Source organism: Tupaia chinensis, unplaced genomic scaffold, assembly GCF_000334495.1.
Source record: "Tupaia chinensis unplaced genomic scaffold, TupChi_1.0 Scaffold000604_1, whole genome shotgun sequence".
Classification (NCBI taxonomy): Eukaryota; Metazoa; Chordata; class Mammalia; order Scandentia; family Tupaiidae; genus Tupaia; species Tupaia belangeri.
In genome coordinates, this window is record NW_006160122.1 from 3,304,155 (window position 1) to 3,310,217 (window position 6,063).

Sequence of the window (6,063 nt, forward strand, 5' to 3'; positions counted from 1 at the left end):
GAAAAACACGCTGGGCACATGTGCATGCATGACCAAAATCCTGAAAGGAGGGAGCAGTGCAGAAGGGATTATGACGTGACCACGCTCCAGAGCGGGGCGAGGGCTCTCATTTTTCCTCTCTCTCTCACTCCTTGGCCAGTGCATGCACCCTTTGACAAAACAAACAACAACAAAAAAGAAACCACTGATTTGGGGCTATACCACCGCGGATTTTGCATCTAGAATAGCAGTTATGACGTTGTTAATTTAGTTGACCACTAGAGGGCAGTAACGAATCAAGAACGGGTTTAGTAAATTAAAAGGGTTAAAGACCGCTAACACATTGCAGATTAAAAGGTAGATCTTTACCTTTCTGCCTATAAGGACCCTGAGACTTAGAAAAGCTAAGAAATAGTTGAAACCATGTATTTATGTACATTTAAAAAATCTGAAATTTTAAATAAGATCTGTCTGATTCCAAATTTCATTGTTTCGGGTATGGTATAAATAAATACATATTCTTTATTTTATTTTATCTTTGCCATAGAACACGTGTGCTTGCTGGAGACAGATAGGAACAGAGAGAGATGGAGGAAAAGTGAGAAAGGCCCTCTCAGGGGGTTGACCGTGCAGCAATTTCCTCTTCTCTGTTCTCTTGGGATTTTGGGTACACGCACACATGTGTGTTTTCAAGCCACTGGGTCCAACACTCAGAGCACGCAGTCAGCCAGGCCGGGTGCAGCCACCTTAACCTCTGTGCCATCAGCCGGCCTTATGGATGGATGGATATTTTGAAGACAGAGCTGACAGACTGGATGTGGACTGTGGGAGGAAACAGTGTCAGAGACAACTCCAGGCTTCTGGCCTGAGCAGCAGCGAGGAAGCTGCCCTCCACTGAGACCATGGCAGTTTGGAGTGGAGTGCCAGGGAGGGGCAGGAAGTGGAGTCTGGTTCGGATGCAGTCCTGGATGTCTCTGAGACGTGGCCATGGATGTGCCGGTGTGTGCCTCTGGGCCTGGGCTGAGGTGGAGATCTGGCTACAGCCACACAGGGAGCCTGCAGAGCTCTGCCCAGGATGGCCTGTGTCCCTCCCTCAGCCCCTCGAGCATGGGTTGTGGCCTCGGGCGCCTGCGCAGCCTCTGCAGACACTGCACGGCTCACACAGGGTCTCCCCACAGGAGCGCCGTCCTGGGTGTGCCACGTGCACAGGGCCAGGCCACAGCTAGTCAGGAACTCCCCAAACCCTCTAACCCAGTCCTGAGTGAGGGCCAGGGCAACAGGCCTTGTTTTCCCTCCAGAGCGGGAGTCCCCTAGTACAGGGAAGATGAATGGTCTTCACCTTGTGTGCCCACCTTGTCTGGTTCAATTTGGCTCTGAGTGGGGGAGAGGGTGGTAATCGATTAGCAATGTCTAGCATGGTGCCAGATGCAGTATCTATCCCTCCTAATCCACCTGCAAATCCCTGTGGGCCTTTGTTGGGTGGGTCAGTCATGCAGCCCTGGGCGTGGCCTTCACAGGCTGAGCGAGAACCTTTCCATCTTGAGTCAAACAGGAAGAGGCCCCCAAACCAGCACCTGCCCTTTTAACGTCCCCACCAACCACTCAGCGAGGGCATCTCGGCAGCTCTTTGGGGCAGAGATGCAATGGGACAAACAAATTTGTGACCTTGGTGAGGGTAAGGTTGGGCACCATCGCCCCACAGTGAAACGAGTGGGCAGGTGACCTCAGCGAACTGAAAGGGTTGTGGTTTTGCTTTGTGTTGTTAGCAGGAAGACCTTGTTCAATCCAAGGAAAATGAAGGACTAATTAACCTCTGCTACCTGGGGTGGAAATTTCTTCCTTGGAGAGTAGAAAACTCAACCTCAGGAAGATTTCGAGTTCAATAAAGCACATTAAACCAAGAATAAAAACCTCAGTTTTAATATTTCTGTTTAAAGAAGATGTACAGGGGCCAGCAGATGGTGTACTGGTTATATCGCTGGATTCCCACAAAGTCCACTGTGGTTCAAGTCCTGGATCTGGCGGCTTAAAACTCACACTTGGGTGCATGTGCGTGCGTGCTCGAAATCCTGAGAGGAGAATGGAGGAGAAGGGATTGCGGTGTGGCCATCCCCCCTGGGGTTAATTTCTTGCTTTCTGTCTCTGTCTGTCTCAATCTCTCTAGCGAGTGCACGCAACCTATAGCAAAAAGCTGTCTAAGGGAAAAAAAAGATGTACATTTTTTATGTAAGTAGACTTTTCTTCTTTTTTTTTTTTTTTTTTTATTAGAGAGATTTTTGCTATAGGGAGCATCCACTCACTAGCGAGACAGAAAGACAGAAAGCGAGAAATCACCCCCCGGGGGAGTGGCCATGCTGCAGTCCCTTTTTCTCCAGTTTCTTAGGATTTGGGGCATGCTTGCACATTCGCCCAGCATGAGTTTTAAGCTGCTGGGTCTGGGACTCAAACCACAGTCGACTACATGAGAGTCCAGTGACGTAACCACCATACCATCTGCCAGTTCCAGACCTTTTCTTTATTCATGCTAGAGAACGTGCACATGCAAGTATGAGAGAGAAAGAGAGAGAGAGAGAGAGAGAGAGAGAGAGAGAGAGAGAAAGTAGTACCCTCCATGGACCCTGGTCACGCCATGACCCACTGCCTCTAGTCCTGTAGCCCATCAGTGCTTAGGCAGCCCCACCTGTGCCCTGGTGTGTTTCAGAGTGACCAAGCAGGGGATTCAGACTCTGGTCACCATGTGGGATCTGGCTTCTCTTGAGCAGGGCTTGAGTTACCATTGTGCTGTGGCCAGCCCATATAAGTTGATTTTTTTCTTTTAAAGAATTAGTTAATTTTATTTATTATTATTTTTTTAATTTGACCAGAGAGAGACAGAGTGGGGGGTGGAGCGAGAAAGCAAGTTACCAGGACCAGAACTCAAAACACCGTCAGCCATGTGGGAGTCCAGTGCCTTAACCACCATGCCACCTGCCTGCCCCATGTATGCATATTTAAAAATGATTATTATCGTTACTTTATTTAACTGCATTTATTTATTTGTTTGTTTGTTTAATTTGACCTGAGAGGGATAGAATGAGAGAGAGAGAGAAAGTGAGAAAGCCTGGCCTGGGACTCGAGCCATGGTCAGCCATGTGGGAGTCCAGCACCCTTAACCATACCACCTGCCAGCCTCCATGTATGCAGGCTTTTATAGAACTTAAGGTTCACCATATTTAGAGCTGGGTTGATTTGATTTATAAGAATGATTGAAACCTTCAGAAAGGTTTGATTTAGATGAGATATCTAAAGTACTAAAAAGGGAAATAAAATCTACTCATTTATTAATGTACTTTAAACATTTGAAGATGTAAGTTTATAAAAGGCCCCTTAGAAGCATTTGCTAAAATCTGCTAATTTTGTTGTTGTCATTTGTTTGTTTTTTAATTATGGAAGGGCACATGCACTCCCAGACAAGAAACAATGAGAAAAAAGGAGAAAGCACCCCTCAGTGGGGCATTGTCACATTGCAACCCTTCTCCTCCGTTTCTCCTTACTGTCAGGAATTGCAGTGCACACATACACACACGCCAAGTATGTTTCTCAAACCACCAGGGCCAGGATTTGCACTTCATGGTTGGCCATTTAGAATCCAGCTTCCGTAACCACTAGACCAGAGATAGGTCCAAATCTGCTATTTTTTTTTTAAAGAATTATTTAGTTAGTTTGATGAATTATTATTATTATTAGTTTTAAATTTTCCATAGGGCACATGCACACACCAGAAAGAGATAGAAAGAGAAAATGAGAAAGCAAGTCACTAGGTCTGGGACTCAGACCATGGTCAGCCATGTAGGAATCCAGCACTTTAATCATCACACCATTTGCTGGCCCTAAATCTTCTAGATTTTTAAACAAGATTTATACACTGAATTTTTTTTTTTGGAGAGGTTTTCGCTATAGGGCGCGTGCGCTCACCAGATAGACAGAGAGAGACAGACAGAAAGCGAGAAATCACCCCCCAGGGGGGGATGGTCACGCCGCAATCCCTTCTCCTCCATTCTCCTCTCGGGATCTTGGGCATGCACGCACACGCGCCCGGCATATACACTGAATTTTAAAGGTTAAGAAAGAACTAGTCTTTTGAATTAGTAACTTTAATAAATTGAAACTATTGTCTTCTTCAAAATAAGCTTACAAATACTCTTTTGTGTGTGCGTGTGTTTGAAAGGTTTCCTCAGGAATCAATCCAAATATCTGTCAGCAGGTGAACAGATAAACAGATTGAGGTATATTAATTTGGTGGAATACTACTCAGCAATGAAAAAGAAGGAACAATTGATCATGGAACTTGATGAATCACTAAGGCATTATGCTTGGTGGTGGAAGTCAGACTTAAAAGTTTTCACACTAGGGACCAGCAGATGGTATAAAGGTTACATTGCCAGACTCCCATATAGTCAACCACAGTTCGAGTCCTGGACCTGACAACTTAAAACTCGTGCCAGGTACATGTGCATTCATGCTCAAAGTCCCTAGAGGAGCATGGAGGAGAAGGGATTGCAGCATGACCAACCCCCTTGGGGGTGCTTTCTCACTTTCTGTCTCTCTGTCTTTCTCTGTCTCTCTGGTGAGCGTATGTACTCTATAGCAAAAATTCCTCTCTCTCTCTCAAAAAAAGTTTCCATACTGTATGACCCCATTAATGAGAAAAGTTGAAAAAAACACACAAAACTATGGCAATAGATCACAGATGAGTGTTCGCCAATGGCTGAAGTTGGAAGAAGTAGTTGACTATAGAGAGTCTGGGGAAATTTGAGGTGATGGAAATGTTTAATGCAGCAATTATGATGGTGAGTAGCTAAGTGTATATACATCGTCAACATTCATGAAATTGTACATGTAAAATCGGCAAATTTTTAAAAATAATTATTTTATTTATTTATTTATTCATTCATTCATTCATTTATTTCTTAATTTGACCAGAGAGAGACAGAGGGTGAGAGTGAGAGAGAGAGGAAGTGGGAAAGCAAGCCACCAGATTCAGGACTCGAACCCTGGTTGGCCATGTGGGAGTGTCCAGCGCCTTAACCATCACACCACCTGCTGGTCCCAAAATCGGCACATTTTATTGTATATTGAAAAACTAATAATAGTATGGAGAAATGGAGGAGAAGGGATTGCAGTGCGGCAGTGCCCCATAATCCTGTGCTCAAGGTTAGCAAGCTCTCCATATTCAATGAGGAATGAAGCAGGGTCATTTTATGAGAAGGATGGGGGAAGAGAGTAGGGGCTGTGAGGAGAGAGTTGCCATGGAAACTGGGAGAGCCAGCCTGGTGGAGAAGCAGAGTGGGTTCCCCCACTCCAGGTCCTGACTGTGAATCAAGTCGAACCAAGTCACCTTGTTTGACTGGATCCTCTCTTGCAGGTGTAGATCAGGTTCGGATTCTGCCGAGCACGTCAGTTAACATTGACGTGTAAGAGTTCCCATTAACCCACTCTCCAGCGCACACTGGTTGTCTCACAGCTCCGTGGGCTGGGGGTCCTGGCACGCTTAGCTGGGTTTCTGCCCAGTGACTCACAAGGCTACGTCAAGGCACTGGTAAGCTCACTGGGCAGCCCTCTTGAGGGGGACATCTACTTTCAGACTCATTCAAGTCATCAGCATTGGGTCATCAGAAACGTCAAGATGTATTTTTCTATGCGTTTCTATGCAAAAATGCATCGTGGCTTTTCTGACAACCCAATAGAAAGTGTTTCCTTGTGTCGTATGACAAGGCCCTGGCTTTGGGCCTTGGCTTATTTATTTATTTTAAAATTTCTTTTATGAGATAGAAAGCAAAAGAAAGAAAGAGAAAAAGAAGCCCTCTTGATGGTTTTCAAACAGCCAACCCCTCCCCCCAGCCCTCTAGCTAGTAAGTGTTTAGGGTGTTGCACACACCCGGAGTATTTCAGGTAGACCCAGGATCCGAACCCGTGGTCTGTCGTGTAGCCTCCAGCCAAACAGATCAGTCTGCTGCCACCTGCACTGCCAAGACTGGGTCCTGCTCTGGCTTTTTGCTGGCTGTCCGTGGCAGGCTGCCCCTGAGGCCTAGAGGTCCTCCCGCC